The sequence below is a fragment of the Eleutherodactylus coqui genome, unplaced genomic scaffold (assembly GCF_035609145.1).
Source record: "Eleutherodactylus coqui strain aEleCoq1 unplaced genomic scaffold, aEleCoq1.hap1 HAP1_SCAFFOLD_117, whole genome shotgun sequence".
NCBI lineage: Eukaryota > Metazoa > Chordata > Amphibia > Anura > Eleutherodactylidae > Eleutherodactylus > Eleutherodactylus coqui.
The window spans coordinates 299,494-317,775 of record NW_027102100.1 but is presented as its reverse complement, the minus strand read 5'-3'; the positions used below and the strand labels follow the sequence as shown (position 1 = coordinate 317,775).

At 56.9% G+C, this 18,282-nt stretch overlaps 92 pseudogenes; all 92 read left to right on the top strand.

The window, feature by feature from the left end:
• Positions 1-38: 38 nt before the first annotated feature.
• Positions 39-157, top strand: LOC136596910 (5S ribosomal RNA; annotated as a pseudogene).
• An 80-nt stretch (positions 158-237) lies between these two features.
• Positions 238-360, top strand: LOC136597466 (5S ribosomal RNA; annotated as a pseudogene).
• Positions 361-440: 80 nt separating this feature from the next.
• LOC136596141 (5S ribosomal RNA) lies at positions 441-559 on the top strand (annotated as a pseudogene).
• Positions 560-639: 80 nt separating this feature from the next.
• Positions 640-758, top strand: LOC136596512 (5S ribosomal RNA; annotated as a pseudogene).
• An 80-nt stretch (positions 759-838) lies between these two features.
• LOC136596139 (5S ribosomal RNA) lies at positions 839-957 on the top strand (annotated as a pseudogene).
• Positions 958-1,037: 80 nt separating this feature from the next.
• On the top strand, positions 1,038-1,156 carry LOC136596138 (5S ribosomal RNA; annotated as a pseudogene).
• An 80-nt stretch (positions 1,157-1,236) lies between these two features.
• Positions 1,237-1,355, top strand: LOC136596137 (5S ribosomal RNA; annotated as a pseudogene).
• An 80-nt stretch (positions 1,356-1,435) lies between these two features.
• On the top strand, positions 1,436-1,554 carry LOC136596136 (5S ribosomal RNA; annotated as a pseudogene).
• Positions 1,555-1,634: 80 nt separating this feature from the next.
• On the top strand, positions 1,635-1,753 carry LOC136596134 (5S ribosomal RNA; annotated as a pseudogene).
• An 80-nt stretch (positions 1,754-1,833) lies between these two features.
• On the top strand, positions 1,834-1,952 carry LOC136596667 (5S ribosomal RNA; annotated as a pseudogene).
• An 80-nt stretch (positions 1,953-2,032) lies between these two features.
• On the top strand, positions 2,033-2,151 carry LOC136597277 (5S ribosomal RNA; annotated as a pseudogene).
• Positions 2,152-2,231: 80 nt separating this feature from the next.
• On the top strand, positions 2,232-2,350 carry LOC136597172 (5S ribosomal RNA; annotated as a pseudogene).
• Positions 2,351-2,430: 80 nt separating this feature from the next.
• Positions 2,431-2,549, top strand: LOC136595993 (5S ribosomal RNA; annotated as a pseudogene).
• An 80-nt stretch (positions 2,550-2,629) lies between these two features.
• On the top strand, positions 2,630-2,748 carry LOC136597241 (5S ribosomal RNA; annotated as a pseudogene).
• Positions 2,749-2,828: 80 nt separating this feature from the next.
• Positions 2,829-2,947, top strand: LOC136596398 (5S ribosomal RNA; annotated as a pseudogene).
• Positions 2,948-3,027: 80 nt separating this feature from the next.
• LOC136596132 (5S ribosomal RNA) lies at positions 3,028-3,146 on the top strand (annotated as a pseudogene).
• Positions 3,147-3,226: 80 nt separating this feature from the next.
• Positions 3,227-3,345, top strand: LOC136596131 (5S ribosomal RNA; annotated as a pseudogene).
• Positions 3,346-3,425: 80 nt separating this feature from the next.
• Positions 3,426-3,544, top strand: LOC136596693 (5S ribosomal RNA; annotated as a pseudogene).
• An 80-nt stretch (positions 3,545-3,624) lies between these two features.
• Positions 3,625-3,743, top strand: LOC136596130 (5S ribosomal RNA; annotated as a pseudogene).
• An 80-nt stretch (positions 3,744-3,823) lies between these two features.
• Positions 3,824-3,942, top strand: LOC136596129 (5S ribosomal RNA; annotated as a pseudogene).
• Positions 3,943-4,022: 80 nt separating this feature from the next.
• LOC136596128 (5S ribosomal RNA) lies at positions 4,023-4,141 on the top strand (annotated as a pseudogene).
• Positions 4,142-4,221: 80 nt separating this feature from the next.
• LOC136596126 (5S ribosomal RNA) lies at positions 4,222-4,340 on the top strand (annotated as a pseudogene).
• An 80-nt stretch (positions 4,341-4,420) lies between these two features.
• LOC136596125 (5S ribosomal RNA) lies at positions 4,421-4,539 on the top strand (annotated as a pseudogene).
• Positions 4,540-4,619: 80 nt separating this feature from the next.
• Positions 4,620-4,738, top strand: LOC136596123 (5S ribosomal RNA; annotated as a pseudogene).
• An 80-nt stretch (positions 4,739-4,818) lies between these two features.
• Positions 4,819-4,937, top strand: LOC136596122 (5S ribosomal RNA; annotated as a pseudogene).
• Positions 4,938-5,017: 80 nt separating this feature from the next.
• Positions 5,018-5,136, top strand: LOC136597331 (5S ribosomal RNA; annotated as a pseudogene).
• Positions 5,137-5,216: 80 nt separating this feature from the next.
• On the top strand, positions 5,217-5,335 carry LOC136596121 (5S ribosomal RNA; annotated as a pseudogene).
• An 80-nt stretch (positions 5,336-5,415) lies between these two features.
• LOC136596120 (5S ribosomal RNA) lies at positions 5,416-5,534 on the top strand (annotated as a pseudogene).
• An 80-nt stretch (positions 5,535-5,614) lies between these two features.
• Positions 5,615-5,733, top strand: LOC136596119 (5S ribosomal RNA; annotated as a pseudogene).
• Positions 5,734-5,813: 80 nt separating this feature from the next.
• LOC136596118 (5S ribosomal RNA) lies at positions 5,814-5,932 on the top strand (annotated as a pseudogene).
• An 80-nt stretch (positions 5,933-6,012) lies between these two features.
• Positions 6,013-6,131, top strand: LOC136596117 (5S ribosomal RNA; annotated as a pseudogene).
• An 80-nt stretch (positions 6,132-6,211) lies between these two features.
• Positions 6,212-6,330, top strand: LOC136596116 (5S ribosomal RNA; annotated as a pseudogene).
• Positions 6,331-6,410: 80 nt separating this feature from the next.
• On the top strand, positions 6,411-6,529 carry LOC136596114 (5S ribosomal RNA; annotated as a pseudogene).
• An 80-nt stretch (positions 6,530-6,609) lies between these two features.
• LOC136597330 (5S ribosomal RNA) lies at positions 6,610-6,728 on the top strand (annotated as a pseudogene).
• An 80-nt stretch (positions 6,729-6,808) lies between these two features.
• On the top strand, positions 6,809-6,927 carry LOC136596112 (5S ribosomal RNA; annotated as a pseudogene).
• Positions 6,928-7,007: 80 nt separating this feature from the next.
• On the top strand, positions 7,008-7,126 carry LOC136596111 (5S ribosomal RNA; annotated as a pseudogene).
• Positions 7,127-7,206: 80 nt separating this feature from the next.
• On the top strand, positions 7,207-7,325 carry LOC136596110 (5S ribosomal RNA; annotated as a pseudogene).
• Positions 7,326-7,405: 80 nt separating this feature from the next.
• LOC136597370 (5S ribosomal RNA) lies at positions 7,406-7,524 on the top strand (annotated as a pseudogene).
• Positions 7,525-7,604: 80 nt separating this feature from the next.
• Positions 7,605-7,723, top strand: LOC136596109 (5S ribosomal RNA; annotated as a pseudogene).
• Positions 7,724-7,803: 80 nt separating this feature from the next.
• Positions 7,804-7,922, top strand: LOC136596108 (5S ribosomal RNA; annotated as a pseudogene).
• Positions 7,923-8,002: 80 nt separating this feature from the next.
• Positions 8,003-8,121, top strand: LOC136597328 (5S ribosomal RNA; annotated as a pseudogene).
• An 80-nt stretch (positions 8,122-8,201) lies between these two features.
• Positions 8,202-8,320, top strand: LOC136596107 (5S ribosomal RNA; annotated as a pseudogene).
• Positions 8,321-8,400: 80 nt separating this feature from the next.
• On the top strand, positions 8,401-8,519 carry LOC136597322 (5S ribosomal RNA; annotated as a pseudogene).
• An 80-nt stretch (positions 8,520-8,599) lies between these two features.
• Positions 8,600-8,718, top strand: LOC136596106 (5S ribosomal RNA; annotated as a pseudogene).
• Positions 8,719-8,798: 80 nt separating this feature from the next.
• On the top strand, positions 8,799-8,917 carry LOC136596603 (5S ribosomal RNA; annotated as a pseudogene).
• Positions 8,918-8,997: 80 nt separating this feature from the next.
• LOC136597197 (5S ribosomal RNA) lies at positions 8,998-9,116 on the top strand (annotated as a pseudogene).
• An 80-nt stretch (positions 9,117-9,196) lies between these two features.
• On the top strand, positions 9,197-9,315 carry LOC136596465 (5S ribosomal RNA; annotated as a pseudogene).
• An 80-nt stretch (positions 9,316-9,395) lies between these two features.
• Positions 9,396-9,514, top strand: LOC136597296 (5S ribosomal RNA; annotated as a pseudogene).
• An 80-nt stretch (positions 9,515-9,594) lies between these two features.
• Positions 9,595-9,713, top strand: LOC136596748 (5S ribosomal RNA; annotated as a pseudogene).
• Positions 9,714-9,793: 80 nt separating this feature from the next.
• On the top strand, positions 9,794-9,912 carry LOC136596653 (5S ribosomal RNA; annotated as a pseudogene).
• An 80-nt stretch (positions 9,913-9,992) lies between these two features.
• Positions 9,993-10,111, top strand: LOC136596188 (5S ribosomal RNA; annotated as a pseudogene).
• An 80-nt stretch (positions 10,112-10,191) lies between these two features.
• On the top strand, positions 10,192-10,310 carry LOC136596105 (5S ribosomal RNA; annotated as a pseudogene).
• An 80-nt stretch (positions 10,311-10,390) lies between these two features.
• Positions 10,391-10,509, top strand: LOC136597309 (5S ribosomal RNA; annotated as a pseudogene).
• An 80-nt stretch (positions 10,510-10,589) lies between these two features.
• Positions 10,590-10,708, top strand: LOC136596685 (5S ribosomal RNA; annotated as a pseudogene).
• An 80-nt stretch (positions 10,709-10,788) lies between these two features.
• On the top strand, positions 10,789-10,907 carry LOC136596104 (5S ribosomal RNA; annotated as a pseudogene).
• Positions 10,908-10,987: 80 nt separating this feature from the next.
• Positions 10,988-11,106, top strand: LOC136597549 (5S ribosomal RNA; annotated as a pseudogene).
• Positions 11,107-11,186: 80 nt separating this feature from the next.
• On the top strand, positions 11,187-11,305 carry LOC136596101 (5S ribosomal RNA; annotated as a pseudogene).
• Positions 11,306-11,385: 80 nt separating this feature from the next.
• LOC136596100 (5S ribosomal RNA) lies at positions 11,386-11,504 on the top strand (annotated as a pseudogene).
• An 80-nt stretch (positions 11,505-11,584) lies between these two features.
• Positions 11,585-11,703, top strand: LOC136596099 (5S ribosomal RNA; annotated as a pseudogene).
• An 80-nt stretch (positions 11,704-11,783) lies between these two features.
• Positions 11,784-11,902, top strand: LOC136596098 (5S ribosomal RNA; annotated as a pseudogene).
• Positions 11,903-11,982: 80 nt separating this feature from the next.
• Positions 11,983-12,101, top strand: LOC136596097 (5S ribosomal RNA; annotated as a pseudogene).
• Positions 12,102-12,181: 80 nt separating this feature from the next.
• On the top strand, positions 12,182-12,300 carry LOC136596096 (5S ribosomal RNA; annotated as a pseudogene).
• Positions 12,301-12,380: 80 nt separating this feature from the next.
• LOC136596348 (5S ribosomal RNA) lies at positions 12,381-12,499 on the top strand (annotated as a pseudogene).
• An 80-nt stretch (positions 12,500-12,579) lies between these two features.
• Positions 12,580-12,698, top strand: LOC136596095 (5S ribosomal RNA; annotated as a pseudogene).
• Positions 12,699-12,778: 80 nt separating this feature from the next.
• LOC136597045 (5S ribosomal RNA) lies at positions 12,779-12,897 on the top strand (annotated as a pseudogene).
• Positions 12,898-12,977: 80 nt separating this feature from the next.
• On the top strand, positions 12,978-13,096 carry LOC136596094 (5S ribosomal RNA; annotated as a pseudogene).
• An 80-nt stretch (positions 13,097-13,176) lies between these two features.
• LOC136596093 (5S ribosomal RNA) lies at positions 13,177-13,295 on the top strand (annotated as a pseudogene).
• An 80-nt stretch (positions 13,296-13,375) lies between these two features.
• Positions 13,376-13,494, top strand: LOC136595980 (5S ribosomal RNA; annotated as a pseudogene).
• An 80-nt stretch (positions 13,495-13,574) lies between these two features.
• Positions 13,575-13,693, top strand: LOC136596092 (5S ribosomal RNA; annotated as a pseudogene).
• Positions 13,694-13,773: 80 nt separating this feature from the next.
• LOC136596089 (5S ribosomal RNA) lies at positions 13,774-13,892 on the top strand (annotated as a pseudogene).
• Positions 13,893-13,972: 80 nt separating this feature from the next.
• LOC136597170 (5S ribosomal RNA) lies at positions 13,973-14,091 on the top strand (annotated as a pseudogene).
• Positions 14,092-14,171: 80 nt separating this feature from the next.
• Positions 14,172-14,290, top strand: LOC136596684 (5S ribosomal RNA; annotated as a pseudogene).
• Positions 14,291-14,370: 80 nt separating this feature from the next.
• Positions 14,371-14,489, top strand: LOC136597383 (5S ribosomal RNA; annotated as a pseudogene).
• An 80-nt stretch (positions 14,490-14,569) lies between these two features.
• Positions 14,570-14,688, top strand: LOC136597547 (5S ribosomal RNA; annotated as a pseudogene).
• An 80-nt stretch (positions 14,689-14,768) lies between these two features.
• On the top strand, positions 14,769-14,887 carry LOC136596683 (5S ribosomal RNA; annotated as a pseudogene).
• An 80-nt stretch (positions 14,888-14,967) lies between these two features.
• LOC136596088 (5S ribosomal RNA) lies at positions 14,968-15,086 on the top strand (annotated as a pseudogene).
• Positions 15,087-15,166: 80 nt separating this feature from the next.
• LOC136597546 (5S ribosomal RNA) lies at positions 15,167-15,285 on the top strand (annotated as a pseudogene).
• An 80-nt stretch (positions 15,286-15,365) lies between these two features.
• Positions 15,366-15,484, top strand: LOC136596087 (5S ribosomal RNA; annotated as a pseudogene).
• Positions 15,485-15,564: 80 nt separating this feature from the next.
• Positions 15,565-15,683, top strand: LOC136596086 (5S ribosomal RNA; annotated as a pseudogene).
• An 80-nt stretch (positions 15,684-15,763) lies between these two features.
• On the top strand, positions 15,764-15,882 carry LOC136596085 (5S ribosomal RNA; annotated as a pseudogene).
• An 80-nt stretch (positions 15,883-15,962) lies between these two features.
• Positions 15,963-16,081, top strand: LOC136596084 (5S ribosomal RNA; annotated as a pseudogene).
• An 80-nt stretch (positions 16,082-16,161) lies between these two features.
• LOC136596083 (5S ribosomal RNA) lies at positions 16,162-16,280 on the top strand (annotated as a pseudogene).
• Positions 16,281-16,360: 80 nt separating this feature from the next.
• LOC136596082 (5S ribosomal RNA) lies at positions 16,361-16,479 on the top strand (annotated as a pseudogene).
• Positions 16,480-16,559: 80 nt separating this feature from the next.
• On the top strand, positions 16,560-16,678 carry LOC136596662 (5S ribosomal RNA; annotated as a pseudogene).
• An 80-nt stretch (positions 16,679-16,758) lies between these two features.
• Positions 16,759-16,877, top strand: LOC136596081 (5S ribosomal RNA; annotated as a pseudogene).
• Positions 16,878-16,957: 80 nt separating this feature from the next.
• Positions 16,958-17,076, top strand: LOC136597044 (5S ribosomal RNA; annotated as a pseudogene).
• An 80-nt stretch (positions 17,077-17,156) lies between these two features.
• LOC136596079 (5S ribosomal RNA) lies at positions 17,157-17,275 on the top strand (annotated as a pseudogene).
• An 80-nt stretch (positions 17,276-17,355) lies between these two features.
• Positions 17,356-17,474, top strand: LOC136596077 (5S ribosomal RNA; annotated as a pseudogene).
• Positions 17,475-17,554: 80 nt separating this feature from the next.
• Positions 17,555-17,673, top strand: LOC136595968 (5S ribosomal RNA; annotated as a pseudogene).
• An 80-nt stretch (positions 17,674-17,753) lies between these two features.
• LOC136596076 (5S ribosomal RNA) lies at positions 17,754-17,872 on the top strand (annotated as a pseudogene).
• Positions 17,873-17,952: 80 nt separating this feature from the next.
• On the top strand, positions 17,953-18,071 carry LOC136596075 (5S ribosomal RNA; annotated as a pseudogene).
• An 80-nt stretch (positions 18,072-18,151) lies between these two features.
• LOC136597158 (5S ribosomal RNA) lies at positions 18,152-18,270 on the top strand (annotated as a pseudogene).
• Positions 18,271-18,282: the final 12 nt, after the last annotated feature.

Here is an 18,282-nt window from a genome sequence, read left to right as displayed (position 1 = left end):
TCGCACTGCAGAAAGCCCATAGGAAAGGAGGAGGAGCTGTCAACGGGCATTCTAAGCTGAATGTGCCTGCTCTCGTCAGAAAGCGGCCGCCAGCCAGCTTGAGGCCTGGCAAGTACCAGTATGGGTGACCGGCTGGGAATCCCAGGTCCCGTTGACTTTTAAGGCCGTGAGTAGGTTGCTTTCCTTTTCGGAGGTGCGTTCGCACTGCAGAAAGCCCATAGGAAAGGAGGAGGAGCTGTCAACGGGCATTCTAAGCTGAATGTGCCTGCTCTCGTCAGATCGCGGCCGCCAGCCAGCCAGCTTGAGGCCTGGCAAGTACCAGTATGGGTGACCGGCTGGGAATCCCAGGTCCCGTTGACTTTTAAGGCCGTGAGTAGGTTTCTTTCCTTTTCGGAGGTGCGTTCGCACTGCAGAAAGCCCATAGGAAAGGAGGAGGAGCTGTCAACGGGCATTCTAAGCTGAATGTGCCTGCTCTCGTCAGATCGCGGCCGCCAGCCAGCTTGAGGCCTGGCAAGTACCAGTATGGGTGACCGGCTGGGAATCCCAGGTCCCGTTGACTTTTAAGGCCGTGAGTAGGTTTCTTTCCTTTTCGGAGGTGCGTTTGCACTGCAGAAAGCCCATAGGAAAGGAGGAGGAGCTGTCAACGGGAATTCTAAGCTGAATGTGCCTGCTCTCGTCAGATCGCGGCCGCCAGCCAGCTTTAGGCCTGGCAAGTACCAGTATGGGTGACCGGCTGGGAATCCCAGGTCCCGTTGACTTTTAAGGCCGTGAGTAGGTTGCTTTCCTTTTCGGAGGTGCGTTCGCACTGCAGAAAGCCCATAGGAAAGGAGGAGGAGCTGTCAACGGGCATTCTAAGCTGAATGTGCCTGCTCTCGTCAGATCGCGGCCGCCAGCCAGCTTGAGGCCTGGCAAGTACCAGTATGGGTGACCGGCTGGGAATCCCAGGTCCCGTTGACTTTTAAGGCCGTGAGTAGGTTTCTTTCCGTTTCGGAGGTGCGTTCGCACTGCAGAAAGCCCATAGGAAAGGAGGAGGAGCTGTCAACGGGCATTCTAAGCTGAATGTGCCTGCTCTCGTCAGATCGCGGCCGCCAGCCAGCTTGAGGCCTGGCAAGTACCAGTATGGGTGACCGGCTGGGAATCCCAGGTCCCGTTGACTTTTAAGGCCGTGAGCAGGTTGCTTTCCTTTTCGGAGGTGCGTTCGCACTGCAGAAAGCCCATAGGAAAGGAGGAGGAGCTGTCAACGGGCATTCTAAGCTGAATGTGCCTGCTCTCGTCAGATCGCGGCCGCCAGCCAGCTTGAGGCCTGGCAAGTACCAGTATGGGTGACCGGCTGGGAATCCCAGGTCCCGTTGACTTTTAAGGCCGTGAGTAGGTTTCTTTCCTTTTCGGAGGTGCGTTCGCACTGCAGAAAGCCCATAGGAAAGGAGGAGGAGCTGTCAACGGGCATTCTAAGCTGAATGTGCCTGCTCTCGTCAGATCGCGGCCGCCAGCCAGCTTGAGGCCTGGCAAGTACCAGTATGGGTGACCGGCTGGGAATCCCAGGTCCCGTTGACTTTTAAGGCCGTGAGTAGGTTTCTTTCCTTTTCGGAGGTGCGTTCGCACTGCAGAAAGCCCATAGGAAAGGAGGAGAAGCTGTCAACGGGCATTCTAAGCTGAATGTGCCTGCTCTCGTCAGATCGCGGCCGCCAGCCAGCTTGAGGCCTGGCAAGTACCAGTATGGGTGACCGGCTGGGAATCCCAGGTCCCGTTGACTTTTAAGGCCGTGAGTAGGTTTCTTTCCTTTTCGGAGGTGCGTTCGCACTGCAGAAAGCCCATAGGAAAGGAGGAGGAGCTGTCAACGGGCATTCTAAGCTGAATGTGCCTGCTCTCGTCAGATCGCGGCCGCCCGGCAGCTTGAGGCCTGGCAAGTACCAGTATGGGTGACCGGCTGGGAATCCCAGGTCCCGTTGACTTTTAAGGCCGTGAGTAGGTTCCTTTCCGTTTCGGAGGTGCGTTCGCACTGCAGAAAGCCCATAGGAAAGGAGGAGGAGCTGTCAACGGGCATTCTAAGCTGAATGTGCCTGCTCTCGTCAGATCGCGGCCGCCAGCCAGCTTGAGGCCTGGCAAGTACCAGTATGGGTGACCGGCTGGGCATCCCAGGTCCCGTTGACTTTTAAGGCCGTGAGTAGGTTTCTTTCCTTTTCGGAGGTGCATTCGCACTGCAGAAAGCCCATAGGAAAGGAGGAGGAGCTGTCAACGGGCATTCTAAGCTGAATGTGCCTGCTCTCGTCAGATCGCGGCCGCCAGCCAGCTTGAGGCCTGGCAAGTGCCAGTATGGGTGACCGGCTGGGAATCCCAGGTCCCGTTGACCTTTAAGGCCGTGAGTAGGTTGCTTTCCTTTTCAGAGGTGCGTTCGCACTGCAGAAAGCCCATAGGAAAGGAGGAGGAGCTGTCAACGGGCATTCTAAGCTGAATGTACCTGCTCTCGTCAGATCGCGGCCGCCAGCCAGCTTGAGGCCTGGCAAGTACCAGTATGGGTGACCGGCTGGGAATCCCAGGTCCCGTTGACTTTTAAGGCCGTGAGTAGGTTTCTTTCTGTTTCGGAGGTGCGTTCGCACTGCAGAAAGCCCATAGGAAAGGAGGAGGAGCTGTCAACAGGCATTCTAAGCTGAATGTGCCTGCTCTCGTCAGATCGCGGCCGCCAGCCAGCTTGAGGCCTGGCAAGTACCAGTATGGGTGACCGGCTGGGAATCCCAGGTCCCGTTGACTTTTAAGGCCGTGAGTAGGTTTCTTTCCTTTTCGGAGGTGCGTTCGCACTGCAGAAAGCCCATAGGAAAGGAGGTGGAGCTGTCAACGGGCATTCTAAGCTGAATGTGCCTGCTCTCGTCAGATCGCAGCGGCCAGCCAGCTTGAGGCCTGGCAAGTACCAGTATGGGTGACCGGCTGGGAATCCCAGGTCCCGTTGACTTTTAAGGCCGTGAGTAGGTTGCTTTCCTTTTCGGAGGTGCGTTCGCACTGCAGAAAGCCCATAGGAAAGGAGGAGGAGCTGTCAACGGGCATTCTAAGCTGAATGTGCCTGCTCTCGTCAGATCGCGGCCGCCAGCCAGCTTGAGGCCTGGCAAGTACCAGTATGGGTGACCGGCTGGGAATCCCAGGTCCCGTTGACTTTTAAGGCCGTGAGTAGGTTTCTTTCCTTTTCGGAGGTGCGTTCGCACTGCAGAAAGCCCATAGGAAAGGAGGAGGAGCTGTCAACGGGCATTCTAAGCTGAATGTGCCTGCTCTCGTCAGATCGCGGCCGCCAGCCAGCTTGAGGCCTGGCAAGTACCAGTATGGGTGACCGGCTGGGAATCCCAGGTCCCGTTGACTTTTAAGGCCGTGAGCAGGTTGCTTTCCTTTTCGGAGGTGCGTTCGCACTGCAGAAAGCCCATAGGAAAGGAGGAGGAGCTGTCAACGGGTATTCTAAGCTGAATGTGCCTGCTCTCGTCAGATCGCGGCCGCCAGCCAGCTTGAGGCCTGGCAAGTACCAGTATGGGTGACCGGCTGGGAATCCCAGGTCCCGTTGACTTTTAAGGCCGTGAGTAGGTTTCTTTCCTTTTCGGAGGTGCGTTCGCACTGCAGAAAGCCCATAGGAAAGGAGGAGGAGCTGTCAACGGGCATTCTAAGCTGAATGTGCCTGCTCTCGTCAGATCGCGGCCGCCAGCCAGCTTGAGGCCTGGCAAGTACCAGTATGGGTGACCGGCTGGGAATCCCAGGTCCCGTTGACTTTTAAGGCCGTGAGTAGGTTGCTTTCCTTTTCGGAGGTGCGTTCGCACTGCAGAAAGCCCATAGGAAAGGAGGAGGAGCTGTCAACGGGCATTCTAAGCTGAATGTGCCTGCTCTCGTCAGATCGCGGCCGCCAGCCAGCTTGAGGCCTGGCAAGTACCAGTATGGGTGACCGGCTGGGAATCCCAGGTCCCGTTGACTTTTAAGGCCGTGAGTAGGTTTCTTTCCTTTTCGGAGGTGCGTTCGCACTGCAGAAAGCCCATAGGAAAGGAGGAGGAGCTGTCAACGGGCATTCTAAGCTGAATGTGCCTGCTCTCGTCAGATCGCGGCCGCCAGCCAGCTTGAGGCCTGGCAAGTACCAGTATGGGTGACCGGCTGGGAATCCCAGGTCCCGTTGACTTTTAAGGCTGTGAGTAGGTTTCTTTCCTTTTCGGAGGTGCGTTCGCACTGCAGAAAGCCCATAGGAAAGGAGGAGGAGCTGTCAACGGGCATTCTAAGCTGAATGTGCCTGCTCTCGTCAGATCGCGGCCGCCAGCCAGCTTGAGGCCTGGCAAGTACCAGTATGGGTGACCGGCTGGGAATCCCAGGTCCCGTTGACTTTTAAGGCCGTGAGTAGGTTGCTTTCCTTTTCGGAGGTGCGTTCGCACTGCAGAAAGCCCATAGGAAAGGAGGAGGAGCTGTCAACGGGCATTCTAAGCTGAATGTGCCTGCTCTCGTCAGATCGCGGCCGCCAGCCAGCTTGAGGCCTGGCAAGTACCAGTATGGGTGACCGGCTGGGAATCCCAGGTCCCGTTGACTTTTAAGGCCGTGAGTAGGTTTCTTTCCTTTTCGGAGGTGCGTTCGCACTGCAGAAAGCCCATAGGAAAGGAGGAGGAGCTGTCAACGGGCATTCTAAGCTGAATGTGCCTGCTCTCGTCAGATCGCGGCCGCCAGCCAGCTTGAGGCCTGGCAAGTACCAGTATGGGTGACCGGCTGGGAATCCCAGGTCCCGTTGACTTTTAAGGCCGTGAGCAGGTTGCTTTCCTTTTCGGAGGTGCGTTCGCACTGCAGAAAGCCCATAGGAAAGGAGGAGGAGCTGTCAACGGGCATTCTAAGCTGAATGTGCCTGCTCTCGTCAGATCGCGGCCGCCAGCCAGCTTGAGGCCTGGCAAGTACCAGTATGGGTGACCGGCTGGGAATCCCAGGTCCCGTTGACTTTTAAGGCCGTGAGTAGGTTGCTTTCCTTTTCGGAGGTGCGTTCGCACTGCAGAAAGCCCATAGGAAAGGAGGAGGAGCTGTCAACGGGCATTCTAAGCTGAATGTGCCTGCTCTCGTCAGATCGCGGCCGCCAGCCAGCTTGAGGCCTGGCAAGTACCAGTATGGGTGACCGGCTGGGAATCCCAGGTCCAGTTGACTTTTAAGGCCGTGAGTAGGTTGCTTTCCTTTTCGGAGGTGCGTTCGCACTGCAGAAAGCCCATAGGAAAGGAGGAGGAGCTGTCAACGGGCATTCTAAGCTGAATGTGCCTGCTCTCGTCAGATCGCGGCCGCCAGCCAGCTTGAGGCCTGGCAAGTACCAGTATGGGTGACCGGCTGGGAATCCCAGGTCCCGTTGACTTTTAAGGCCGTGAGTAGGTTTCTTTCCTTTTCGGAGGTGCGTTCGCACTGCAGAAAGCCCATAGGAAAGGAGGAGGAGCTGTCAACGGGCATTCTAAGCTGAATGTGCCTGCTCTCGTCAGATCGCGGCCGCCAGCCAGCTTGAGGCCTGGCAAGTACCAGTATGGGTGACCGGCTGGGAATCCCAGGTCCCGTTGACTTTTAAGGCTGTGAGTAGGTTTCTTTCCTTTTCGGAGGTGCGTTCGCACTGCAGAAAGCCCATAGGAAAGGAGGAGGAGCTGTCAACGGGCATTCTAAGCTGAATGTGCCTGCTCTCGTCAGATCGCGGCCGCCAGCCAGCTTGAGGCCTGGCAAGTACCAGTATGGGTGACCGGCTGGGAATCCCAGGTCCCGTTGACTTTTAAGGCCGTGAGTAGGTTTCTTTCCTTTTCGGAGGTGCGTTCGCACTGCAGAAAGCCCATAGGAAAGGAGGAGGAGCTGTCAACGGGCATTCTAAGCTGAATGTGCCTGCTCTCGTCAGATCGCGGCCGCCAGCCAGCTTGAGGCCTGGCAAGTACCAGTATGGGTGACCGGCTGGGAATCCCAGGTCCCGTTGACTTTTAAGGCCGTGAGTAGGTTGCTTTCCTTTTCGGAGGTGCGTTCGCACTGCAGAAAGCCCATAGGAAAGGAGGAGGAGCTGTCAACGGGCATTCTAAGCTGAATGTGCCTGCTCTCGTCAGATCGCGGCCGCCAGCCAGCTTGAGGCCTGGCAAGTACCAGTATGGGTGACCGGCTGGGAATCCCAGGTCCCGTTGACTTTTAAGGCCGTGAGTAGGTTTCTTTCCTTTTCGGAGGTGCGTTCGCACTGCAGAAAGCCCATAGGAAAGGAGGAGGAGCTGTCAACGGGCATTCTAAGCTGAATGTGCCTGCTCTCGTCAGATCGCGGCCGCCAGCCAGCTTGAGGCCTGGCAAGTACCAGTATGGGTGACCGGCTGGGAATCCCAGGTCCCGTTGACTTTTAAGGCCGTGAGCAGGTTGCTTTCCTTTTCGGAGGTGCGTTCGCACTGCAGAAAGCCCATAGGAAAGGAGGAGGAGCTGTCAACGGGCATTCTAAGCTGAATGTGCCTGCTCTCGTCAGATCGCGGCCGCCAGCCAGCTTGAGGCCTGGCAAGTACCAGTATGGGTGACCGGCTGGGAATCCCAGGTCCCGTTGACTTTTAAGGCCGTGAGTAGGTTGCTTTCCTTTTCGGAGGTGCGTTCGCACTGCAGAAAGCCCATAGGAAAGGAGGAGGAGCTGTCAACGGGCATTCTAAGCTGAATGTGCCTGCTCTCGTCAGATCGCGGCCGCCAGCCAGCTTGAGGCCTGGCAAGTACCAGTATGGGTGACCGGCTGGGAATCCCAGGTCCAGTTGACTTTTAAGGCCGTGAGTAGGTTGCTTTCCTTTTCGGAGGTGCGTTCGCACTGCAGAAAGCCCATAGGAAAGGAGGAGGAGCTGTCAACGGGCATTCTAAGCTGAATGTGCCTGCTCTCGTCAGATCGCGGCCGCCAGCCAGCTTGAGGCCTGGCAAGTACCAGTATGGGTGACCGGCTGGGAATCCCAGGTCCCGTTGACTTTTAAGGCCGTGAGTAGGTTTCTTTCCTTTTCGGAGGTGCGTTCGCACTGCAGAAAGCCCATAGGAAAGGAGGAGGAGCTGTCAACGGGCATTCTAAGCTGAATGTGCCTGCTCTCGTCAGATCGCGGCCGCCAGCCAGCTTGAGGCCTGGCAAGTACCAGTATGGGTGACCGGCTGGGAATCCCAGGTCCCGTTGACTTTTAAGGCTGTGAGTAGGTTTCTTTCCTTTTCGGAGGTGCGTTCGCACTGCAGAAAGCCCATAGGAAAGGAGGAGGAGCTGTCAACGGGCATTCTAAGCTGAATGTGCCTGCTCTCGTCAGATCGCGGCCGCCAGCCAGCTTGAGGCCTGGCAAGTACCAGTATGGGTGACCGGCTGGGAATCCCAGGTCCCGTTGACTTTTAAGGCCGTGAGTAGGTTGCTTTCCTTTTCGGAGGTGCGTTCGCACTGCAGAAAGCCCATAGGAAAGGAGGAGGAGCTGTCAACGGGCATTCTAAGCTGAATGTGCCTGCTCTCGTCAGATCGCGGCCGCCAGCCAGCTTGAGGCCTGGCAAGTACCAGTATGGGTGACCGGCTGGAAATCCCAGGTCCCGTTGGCTTTTAAGGCCGTGAGTAGGTTTCTTTCCTTTTCGGAGGTGCGTTCGCACTGCAGAAAGCCCATAGGAAAGGAGGAGGAGCTGTCAACGGGCATTCTAAGCTGAATGTGCCTGCTCTCGTCAGATCGCGGCCGCCAGCCAGCTTGAGGCCTGGCAAGTACCAGTATGGGTGACCGGCTGGGAATCCCAGGTCCCGTTGACTTTTAAGGCCGTGAGCAGGTTGCTTTCCTTTTCGGAGGTGCGTTCGCACTGCAGAAAGCCCATAGGAAAGGAGGAGGAGCTGTCAACGGGCATTCTAAGCTGAATGTGCCTGCTCTCGTCAGATCGCGGCCGCCAGCCAGCTTGAGGCCTGGCAAGTACCAGTATGGGTGACCGGCTGGGAATCCCAGGTCCCGTTGACTTTTAAGGCCGTGAGTAGGTTTCTTTCCTTTTCGGAGGTGCGTTCGCACTGCAGAAAGCCCATAGGAAAGGAGGAGGAGCTGTCAACGGGCATTCTAAGCTGAATGTGCCTGCTCTCGTCAGATCGCGGCCGCCAGCCAGCTTGAGGCCTGGCAAGTACCAGTATGGGTGACCGGCTGGGAATCCCAGGTCCAGTTGACTTTTAAGGCCGTGAGTAGGTTGCTTTCCTTTTCGGAGGTGCGTTCGCACTGCAGAAAGCCCATAGGAAAGGAGGAGGAGCTGTCAACGGGCATTCTAAGCTGAATGTGCCTGCTCTCGTCAGATCGCGGCCGCCAGCCAGCTTGAGGCCTGGCAAGTACCAGTATGGGTGACCGGCTGGGAATCCCAGGTCCCGTTGACTTTTAAGGCCGTGAGTAGGTTTCTTTCCGTTTCGGAGGTGCGTTCGCACTGCAGAAAGCCCATAGGAAAGGAGGAGGAGCTGTCAACGGGCATTCTAAGCTGAATGTGCCTGCTCTAGTCAGATCGCGGCCGCCAGCCAGCTTGAGGCCTGGCAAGTACCAGTATGGGTGACCGGCTGGGAATCCCAGGTCCCGTTGACTTTTAAGGCCGTGAGTAGGTTTCTTTCCTTTTCGGAGGTGCGTTCGCACTGCAGAAAGCCCATAGGAAAGGAGGAGGAGCTGTCAACGGGCATTCTAAGCTGAATGTGCCTGCTCTCGTCAGATCGCGGCCGCCAGCCAGCTTGAGGCCTGGCAAGTACCAGTATGGGTGACCGGCTGGGAATCCCAGGTCCCGTTGACTTTTAAGGCCGTGAGTAGGTTTCTTTCCTTTTCGGAGGTGCGTTCGCACTGCAGAAAGCCCATAGGAAAGGAGGAGGAGCTGTCAACGGGCATTCTAAGCTGAATGTGCCTGCTCTCGTCAGATCGCGGCCGCCAGCCAGCTTGAGGCCTGGCAAGTACTAGTATGGGTGACCGGCTGGGAATCTCAGGTCCCGTTGACTTTTAAGGCCGTGAGTAGGTTGCTTTCCTTTTCGGAGGTGCGTTCGCACTGCAGAAAGCCCATAGGAAAGGAGGAGGAGCTGTCAACGGGCATTCTAAGCTGAATGTGCCTGCTCTCGTCAGATCGCGGCCGCCAGCCAGCTTGAGGCCTGGCAAGTACCAGTATGGGTGACCGGCCTGGAATCCCAGGTCCCGTTGACTTTTAAGGCCGTGAGTAGGTTGCTTTCCTTTTCGGAGGTGCGTTCGCACTGCAGAAAGCCCATAGGAAAGGAGGAGGAGCTGTCAACGGGCATTCTAAGCTGGATGTGCCTGCTCTCGTCAGATCGCGGCCGCCAGCCAGCTTGAGGCCTGGCAAGTACCAGTATGGGTGACCGGCTGGGAATCCCAGGTCCCGTTGACTTTTAAGGCCGTGAGTAGGTTTCTTTCCTTTTCGGAGGTGCGTTCGCACTGCAGAAAGCCCATAGGAAAGGAGGAGGAGCTGTCAACGGGCATTCTAAGCTGAATGTGCCTGCTCTCGTCAGATCGCGGCCGCCAGCCAGCTTGAGGCCTGGCAAGTGCCAGTATGGGTGACCGGCTGGGAATCCCAGGTCCCGTTGACTTTTAAGGCCGTGAGTAGATTTCTTTCCTTTTCGGAGGTGCGTTCGCACTGCAGAAAGCCCATAGGAAAGGAGGAGGAGCTGTCAACGGGAATTCTAAGCTGAATGTGCCTGCTCTCGTCAGATCGCGGCCGCCAGCCAGCTTGAGGCCGGGCAAGTACCAGTATGGGTGACCGGCTGGGAATCCCAGGTCCCGTTGACTTTTAAGGCCGTGAGTAGGTTTTTTTCCTTTTCGGAGGTGCGTTCGCACTGCAGAAAGCCCATAGGAAAGGAGGAGGAGCTGTCAATGGGCATTCTAAGCTGAATGTGCCTGCTCTCGTCAGATCGCGGCCGCCAGCCAGCTTGAGGCCTGGCAAGTACCAGTATGGGTGACCGGCTGGGAATCCCAGGTCCCGTTGACTTTTAAGGCCGTGAGTAGGTTGCTTTCCTTTTCGGAGGTGCGTTCGCACTGCAGAAAGCCCATAGGAAAGGAGGAGGAGCTGTCAACGGGCATTCTAAGCTGAATGTGCCTGCTCTCGTCAGATCGCGGCCGCCAGCCAGCTTGAGGCCTGGGAAGTACCAGTATGGGTGACCGGCTGGGAATCCCAGGTCCCGTTGACTTTTAAGGCCGTGAGTAGGTTTCTTTCCTTTTCGGAGGTGCGTTCGCACTGCAGAAAGCCCATAGGAAAGGAGGAGGAGCTGTCAACGGGCATTCTAAGCTGAATGTGCCTGCTCTCGTCAGATCGCGGCCGCCAGCCAGCTTGAGGCCTGGCAAGTACCAGTATGGGTGACCGGCTGGGAATCCCAGGTCCCGTTGACTTTTAAGGCCGTGAGTAGGTTTCTTTCCGTTTCGGAGGTGCGTTCGCACTGCAGAAAGCCCATAGGAAAGGAGGATGAGCTGTCAACGGGCATTGTAAGCTGAATGTGCCTGCTCTCGTCAGATCGCGGCCGCCAGCCAGCTTGAGGCCTGGCAAGTACCAGTATGGGTGACCGGCTGGGAATTCCAGGTCCCGTTGACTTTTAAGGCCGTGAGTAGGTTGCTTTCCTTTTCGGAGGTGCGTTCGCACTGCAGAAAGCCCATAGGAAAGGAGGAGGAGCTGTCAACGGGCATTCTAAGCTGAATGTGCCTGCTCTCGTCAGATCGCGGCCGCCAGCCAGCTTGAGGCCTGGCAAGTACCAGTATGGGTGACCGGCTGGGAATCCCAGGTCCCGTAGACTTTTAAGGCCGTGAGTAGGTTTCTTTCCGTTTCGGAGGTGCGTTCGCACTGCAGAAAGCCCATAGGAAAGGAGGAGGAGCTGTCAACGGGCATTCTAAGCTGAATGTGCCTGCTCTCGTCAGATCGCGGCCGCCAGCCAGCTTGAGGCCTGGCAAGTACCAGTATGGGTGACCGGCTGGGAATCCCAGGTCCCGTTGACTTTTAAGGCCGTGAGTAGGTTGCTTTCCTTTTCGGAGGTGCGTTCGCACTGCAGAAAGCCCATAGGAAAGGAGGAGGAGCTGTCAACGGGCATTCTAAGCTGAATGTGCCTGCTCTCGTCAGATCGCGGCCGCCAGTCAGCTTGAGGCCTGGCAAGTACCAGTATGGGTGACCGGCTGGGAATCCCAGGTCCCGTTGACTTTTAAGGCCGTGAGTAGGTTTCTTTCCTTTTCGGAGGTGCGTTCGCACTGCAGAAAGCCCATAGGAAAGGAGGAGGAGCTGTCAACGGGCATTCTAAGCTGAATGTGCCTGCTCTCGTCAGATCGCGGCCGCCAGCCAGCTTGAGGCCTGGCAAGTACCAGTATGGGTGACCGGCTGGGAATCCCAGGTCCCGTTGACTTTTAAGGCCGTGAGTAGGTTTCTTTCCTTTTCGCAGGTGCGTTTGCACTGCAGAAAGCCCATAGGAAAGGAGGAGGAGCTGTCAACGGGCATTCTAAGCTGAATGTGCCTGCTCTCGTCAGATCGCGGCCGCCAGCCAGCTTGAGGCCTGGCAAGTACCAGTATGGGTGACCGGCTGGGAATCCCAGGTCCCGTTGACTTTTAAGGCCGAGAGTAGGTTTCTTTCCGTTTCGGAGGTGCGTTCGCACTACAGAAAGCCCATAGGAAAGGAGGAGGAGCTGTCAACGGGCATTCTAAGCTGAATGTGCCTGCTCTCGTCAGATCGCGGCCGCCAGCCAGCTTGAGGCCTGGCAAGTACCAGTATGGGTGACCGGCTGGGAATCCCAGGTCCCGTTGACTTTTAAGGCCGTGAGTAGGTTTCTTTCCTTTTCGGAGGTGCGTTCGCACTGCAGAAAGCCCATAGGAAAGGAGGAGGAGCTGTCAACGGGCATTCTAAGCTGAATGTGCCTGCTCTCGTCAGATCGCGGCCGCCAGCCAGCTTGAGGCCTGGCAAGTACCAGTATGGGTGACCGGCTGGGAATCCCAGGTCCCGTTGACTTTTAAGGCCATGAGTAGGTTTCTTTCCGTTTCGGAGGTGCGTTCGCACTGCAGAAAGCCCATAGGAAAGGAGGAGGAGCTGTCAACGGGCATTCTAAGCTGAATGTGCCTGCTCTCGTCAGATCGCGGCCGCCAGCCAGCTTGAGGCCTGGCAAGTACCAGTATGGGTGACCGGCTGGGAATCCCAGGTCCCGTTGACTTTTAAGGCCGTGAGCAGGTTGCTTTCCTTTTCGGAGGTGCGTTCGCACTGCAGAAAGCCCATAGGAAAGGAGGAGGAGCTGTCAACGGGCATTCTAAGCTGAATGTGCCTGCTCTCGTCAGATCGCGGCCGCCAGCCAGCTTGAGGCCTGGCAAGTACCAGTATGGGTGACCGGCTGGGAATCCCAGGTCCCGTTGACTTTTAAGGCCGTGAGTAGGTTTCTTTCCTTTTCGGAGGTGCGTTCGCACTGCAGAAAGCCCATAGGAAAGGAGGAGGAGCTGTCAACGGGCATTCTAAGCTGAATGTGCCTGCTCTCATCAGATCGCGGCCGCCAGCCAGCTTGAGGCCTGGCAAGTACCAGTATGGGTGACCGGCTGGGAATCCCAGGTCCCGTTGACTTTTAAGGCCGTGAGTAGGTTGCTTTCCTTTTCGGAGGTGCGTTCGCACTGCAGAAAGCCCATAGGAAAGGAGGAGGAGCTGTCAACGGGCATTCTAAGCTGAATGTGCCTGCTCTCGTCAGATCGCGGCCGCCAGCCAGCTTGAGGCCTGGCAAGTACCAGTATGGGTGACCGGCTGGGAATCCCAGGTCCCGTTGACTTTTAAGGCCGTGAGTAGGTTTCTTTCCGTTTCGGAGGTGCGTTCGCACTGCAGAAAGCCCATAGGAAAGGAGGAAGAGCTGTCAACGGGCATTCTAAGCTGAATGTGCCTGCTCTCGTCAGATTGCGGCCGCCAGCCAGCTTGAGGCCTGGCAAGTACCAGTATGGGTGACCGGCTGGGAATCCCAGGTCCCGTTGACTTTTAAGGCCGTGAGTAGGTTGCTTTCCTTTTCGGAGGTGCGTTCGCACTGCAGAAAGCCCATAGGAAAGGAGGAGGAGCTGTCAACGGGCATTCTAAGCTGAATGTGCCTGCTCTCGTCAGATCGCGGCCGCCAGCCAGCTTGAGGCCTGGCAAGTACCAGTATGGGTGACCGGCTGGGAATCCCAGGTCCCGTTGACTTTTAAGGCCGTGAGTAGGTTTCTTTCCGTTTCGGAGGTGCGTTCGCACTGCAGAAAGCCCATAGGAAAGGAGGAGGAGCTGTCAACGGGCATTCTAAGCTGAATGTGCCTGCTCTCGTCAGATCGCGGCCGCCAGCCAGCTTGAGGCCTGGCAAGTACCAGTATGGGTGACCGGCTGGGAATCCCAGGTCCCGTTGACTTTTAAGGCCGTGAGTAGGTTGCTTTCCTTTTCGGAGGTGCGTTCGCACTGCAGAAAGCCCATAGGAAAGGAGGAGGAGCTGTCAACGGGCATTCTAAGCTGAATGTACCTGCTCTCGTCAGATCGCGGCCGCCAGCCAGCTTGAGGCCTGGCAAGTACCAGTATGGGTGACCGGCTGGGAATCCCAGGTCCCGTTGACTTTTAAGGCCGTGAGTAGGTTTCTTTCCTTTTCGGAGGTGCGTTCGCACTGCAGAAAGCCCATAGGAAAGGAGGAGGAGCTGTCAACGGGCATTCTAAGCTGAATGTGCCTGCTCTCGTCAGATCGCGGCCGCCAGCCAGCTTGAGGCCTGGCAAGTACCAGTATGGGTGACCGGCTGGGAATCCCAGGTCCCGTTGACTTTTAAGGCCGTGAGTAGGTTTCTTTCCTTTTCGGAGGTGCGTTCGCACTGCAGAAAGCCCATAGGAAAGGAGGAGGAGCTGTCAACGGGCATTCTAAGCTGAATGTGCCTGCTCTCGTCAGATCGCGGCCGCCAGCCAGCTTGAGGCCTGGCAAGTACCAGTATGGGTGACCGGCTGGGAATCCCAGGTCCCGTTGACTTTTAAGGCCGTGAGTAGGTTTCTTTCCTTTTCGGAGGTGCGTTCGCACTGCAGAAAGCCCATAGGAAAGGAGGAGGAGCTGTCAACGGGCATTCTAAGCTGAATGTGCCTGCTCTCGTCAGATCGCGGCCGCCAGCCAGCTTGAGGCCTGGCAAGTACCAGTATGGGTGACCGGCTGGGAATTCCAGGTCCCGTTGACTTTTAAGGCCGTGAGTAGGTTGCTTTCCTTTTCGGAGGTGCGTTCGCACTGCAGAAAGCCCATAGGAAAGGAGGAGGAGCTGTCAACGGGCATTCTAAGCTGAATGTGCCTGCTCTCGTCAGATCGCGGCCGCCAGCCAGCTTGAGGCCTGGCAAGTACCAGTATGGGTGACCGGCTGGGAATCCCAGGTCCCGTAGACTTTTAAGGCCGTGAGTAGGTTTCTTTCCGTTTCGGAGGTGCGTTCGCACTGCAGAAAGCCCATAGGAAAGGAGGAGGAGCTGTCAACGGGCATTCTAAGCTGAATGTGCCTGCTCTCGTCAAATCGCGGCCGCCAGCCAGCTTGAGGCCTGGCAAGTACCAGTATGGGTGACCGGCTGGGAATCCCAGGTCCCGTTGACTTTTAAGGCCGTGAGTAGGTTGCTTTCCTTTTCGGAGGTGCGTTCGCACTGCAGAAAGCCCATAGGAAAGGAGGAGGAGCTGTCAACGGGCATTCTAAGCTGAATGTGCCTGCTCTCGTCAGATCGCGGCCGCCAGTCAGCTTGAGGCCTGGCAAGTACCAGTATGGGTGACCGGCTGGGAATCCCAGGTCCCGTTGACTTTTAAGGCCGTGAGTAGGTTGCTTTCCTTTTCGGAGGTGCGTTCGCACTGCAGAAAGCCCATAGGAAAGGAGGAGGAGCTGTCAACGGGCATTCTAAGCTGAATGTGCCTGCTCTCGTCAGATCGCGGCCGCCAGCCAGCTTGAGGCCTGGCAAGTACCAGTATGGGTGACCGGCTGGGAATCCCAGGTCCCGTAGACTTTTAAGGCCGTGAGTAGGTTTCTTTCCGTTTCGGAGGTGCGTTCGCACTGCAGAAAGCCCATAGGAAAGGAGGAGGAGCTGTCAACGGGCATTCTAAGCTGAATGTGCCTGCTCTCGTCAGATCGCGGCCGCCAGCCAGCTTGAGGCCTGGCAAGTACCAGTATGGGTGACCGGCTGGGAATCCCAGGTCCCGTTGACTTTTAAGGCCGTGAGTAGGTTGCTTTCCTTTTCGGAGGTGCGTTCGCACTGCAGAAAGCCCATAGGAAAGGAGGAGGAGCTGTCAACGGGCATTCTAAGCTGAATGTGCCTGCTCTCGTCAGATCGCGGCCGCCAGTCAGCTTGAGGCCTGGCAAGTACCAGTATGGGTGACCGGCTGGGAATCCCAGGTCCCGTTGACTTTTAAGGCCGTGAGTAGGTTTCTTTCCTTTTCGGAGGTGCGTTCGCACTGCAGAAAGCCCATAGGAAAGGAGGAGGAGCTGTCAACGGGCATTCTAAGCTGAATGTGCCTGCTCTCGTCAGATCGCGGCCGCCAGCCAGCTTGAGGCCTGGCAAGTACCAGTATGGGTGACCGGCTGGGAATCCCAGGTCCCGTTGACTTTTAAGGCCGTGAGTAGGTTTCTTTCCTTTTCGCAGGTGCGTTTGCACTGCAGAAAGCCCATAGGAAAGGAGGAGGAGCTGTCAACGGGCATTCTAAGCTGAATGTGCCTGCTCTCGTCAGATCGCGGCCGCCAGCCAGCTTGAGGCCTGGCAAGTACCAGTATGGGTGACCGGCTGGGAATCCCAGGTCCCGTTGACTTTTAAGGCCGAGAGTAGGTTTCTTTCCGTTTCGGAGGTGCGTTCGCACTACAGAAAGCCCATAGGAAAGGAGGAGGAGCTGTCAACGGGCATTCTAAGCTGAATGTGCCTGCTCTCGTCAGATCGCGGCCGCCAGCCAGCTTGAGGCCTGGCAAGTACCAGTATGGGTGACCGGCTGGGAATCCCAGGTCCCGTTGACTTTTAAGGCCGTGAGTAGGTTTCTTTCCTTTTCGGAGGTGCGTTCGCACTGCAGAAAGCCCATAGGAAAGGAGGAGGAGCTGTCAACGGGCATTCTAAGCTGAATGTGCCTGCTCTCGTCAGATCGCGGCCGCCAGCCAGCTTGAGGCCTGGCAAGTACCAGTATGGGTGACCGGCTGGGAATCCCAGGTCCCGTTGACTTTTAAGGCCATGAGTAGGTTTCTTTCCGTTTCGGAGGTGCGTTCGCACTGCAGAAAGCCCATAGGAAAGGAGGAGGAGCTGTCAACGGGCATTCTAAGCTGAATGTGCCTGCTCTCGTCAGATCGCGGCCGCCAGCCAGCTTGAGGCCTGGCAAGTACCAGTATGGGTGACCGGCTGGGAATCCCAGGTCCCGTTGACTTTTAAGGCCGTGAGCAGGTTGCTTTCCTTTTCGGAGGTGCGTTCGCACTGCAGAAAGCCCATAGGAAAGGAGGAGGAGCTGTCAACGGGCATTCTAAGCTGAATGTGCCTGCTCTCGTCAGATCGCGGCCGCCAGCCAGCTTGAGGCCTGGCAAGTACCAGTATGGGTGACCGGCTGGGAATCCCAGGTCCCGTTGACTTTTAAGGCCGTGAGTAGGTTTCTTTCCTTTTCGGAGGTGCGTTCGCACTGCAGAAAGCCCATAGGAAAGGAGGAGGAGCTGTCAACGGGCATTCTAAGCTGAATGTGCCTGCTCTCATCAGGTCGCGGCCGCCAGCCAGCTTGAGGCCTGGCAAGTACCAGTATGGGTGACCGGCTGGGAATCCCAGGTCCCGTTGACTTTTAAGGCCGTGAGTAGGTTGCTTTCCTTTTCGGAGGTGCGTTCGCACTGCAGAAAGCCCATAGGAAAGGAGGAGGAGCTGTCAACGGGCATTCTAAGCTGAATGTGCCTGCTCTCGTCAGATCGCGGCCGCCAGCCAGCTTGAGGCCTGGCAAGTACCAGTATGGGTGACCGGCTGGGAATCCCAGGTCCCGTTGACTTTTAAGGCCGTGAGTAGGTTTCTTTCCGTTTCGGAGGTGCGTTCGCACTGCAGAAAGCCCATAGGAAAGGAGGAAGAGCTGTCAACGGGCATTCTAAGCTGAATGTGCCTGCTCTCGTCAGATTGCGGCCGCCAGCCAGCTTGAGGCCTGGCAAGTACCAGTATGGGTGACCGGCTGGGAATCCCAGGTCCCGTTGACTTTTAAGGCCGTGAGTAGGTTGCTTTCCTTTTCGGAGGTGCGTTCGCACTGCAGAAAGCCCATAGGAAAGGAGGAGGAGCTGTCAACGGGCATTCTAAGCTGAATGTGCCTGCTCTCGTCAGATCGCGGCCGCCAGCCAGCTTGAGGCCTGGCAAGTACCAGTATGGGTGACCGGCTGGGAATCCCAGGTCCCGTTGACTTTTAAGGCCGTGAGTAGGTTTCTTTCCGTTTCGGAGGTGCGTTCGCACTGCAGAAAGCCCATAGGAAAGGAGGAGGAGCTGTCAACGGGCATTCTAAGCTGAATGTGCCTGCTCTCGTCAGATCGCGGCCGCCAGCCAGCTTGAGGCCTGGCAAGTACCAGTATGGGTGACCGGCTGGGAATCCCAGGTCCCGTTGACTTTTAAGGCCGTGAGTAGGTTGCTTTCCTTTTCGGAGGTGCGTTCGCACTGCAGAAAGCCCATAGGAAAGGAGGAGGAGCTGTCAACGGGCATTCTAAGCTGAATGTACCTGCTCTCGTCAGATCGCGGCCGCCAGCCAGCTTGAGGCCTGGCAAGTACCAGTATGGGTGACCGGCTGGGAATCCCAGGTCCCGTTGACTTTTAAGGCCGTGAGTAGGTTTCTTTCCTTTTCGGAGGTGCGTTCGCACTGCAGAAAGCCCATAGGAAAGGAGGAGGAGCTGTCAACGGGCATTCTAAGCTGAATGTGCCTGCTCTCGTCAGATCGCGGCCGCCAGCCAGCTTGAGGCCTGGCAAGTACCAGTATGGGTGACCGGCTGGGAATCCCAGGTCCCGTTGACTTTTAAGGCCGTGAGTAGGTTTCTTTCCTTTTCGGAGGTGCGTTCGCACTGCAGAAAGCCCATAGGAAAGGAGGAGGAGCTGTCAACGGGCATTCTAAGCTGAATGTGCCTGCTCTCGTCAGATCGCGGCCGCCAGCCAGCTTGAGGCCTGGCAAGTACCAGTATGGGTGACCGGCTGGGAATCCCAGGTCCCGTTGACTTTTAAGGCCGTGAGTAGGTTTCTTTCCTTTTCGGAGGTGCGTTCGCACTGCAGAAAGCCCATAGGAAAGGAGGAGGAGCTGTCAACGGGCATTCTAAGCTGAATGTGCCTGCTCTCGTCAGATCGCGGCCGCCAGCCAGCTTGAGGCCTGGCAAGTACCAGTATGGGTGACCGGCTGGGAATTCCAGGTCCCGTTGACTTTTAAGGCCGTG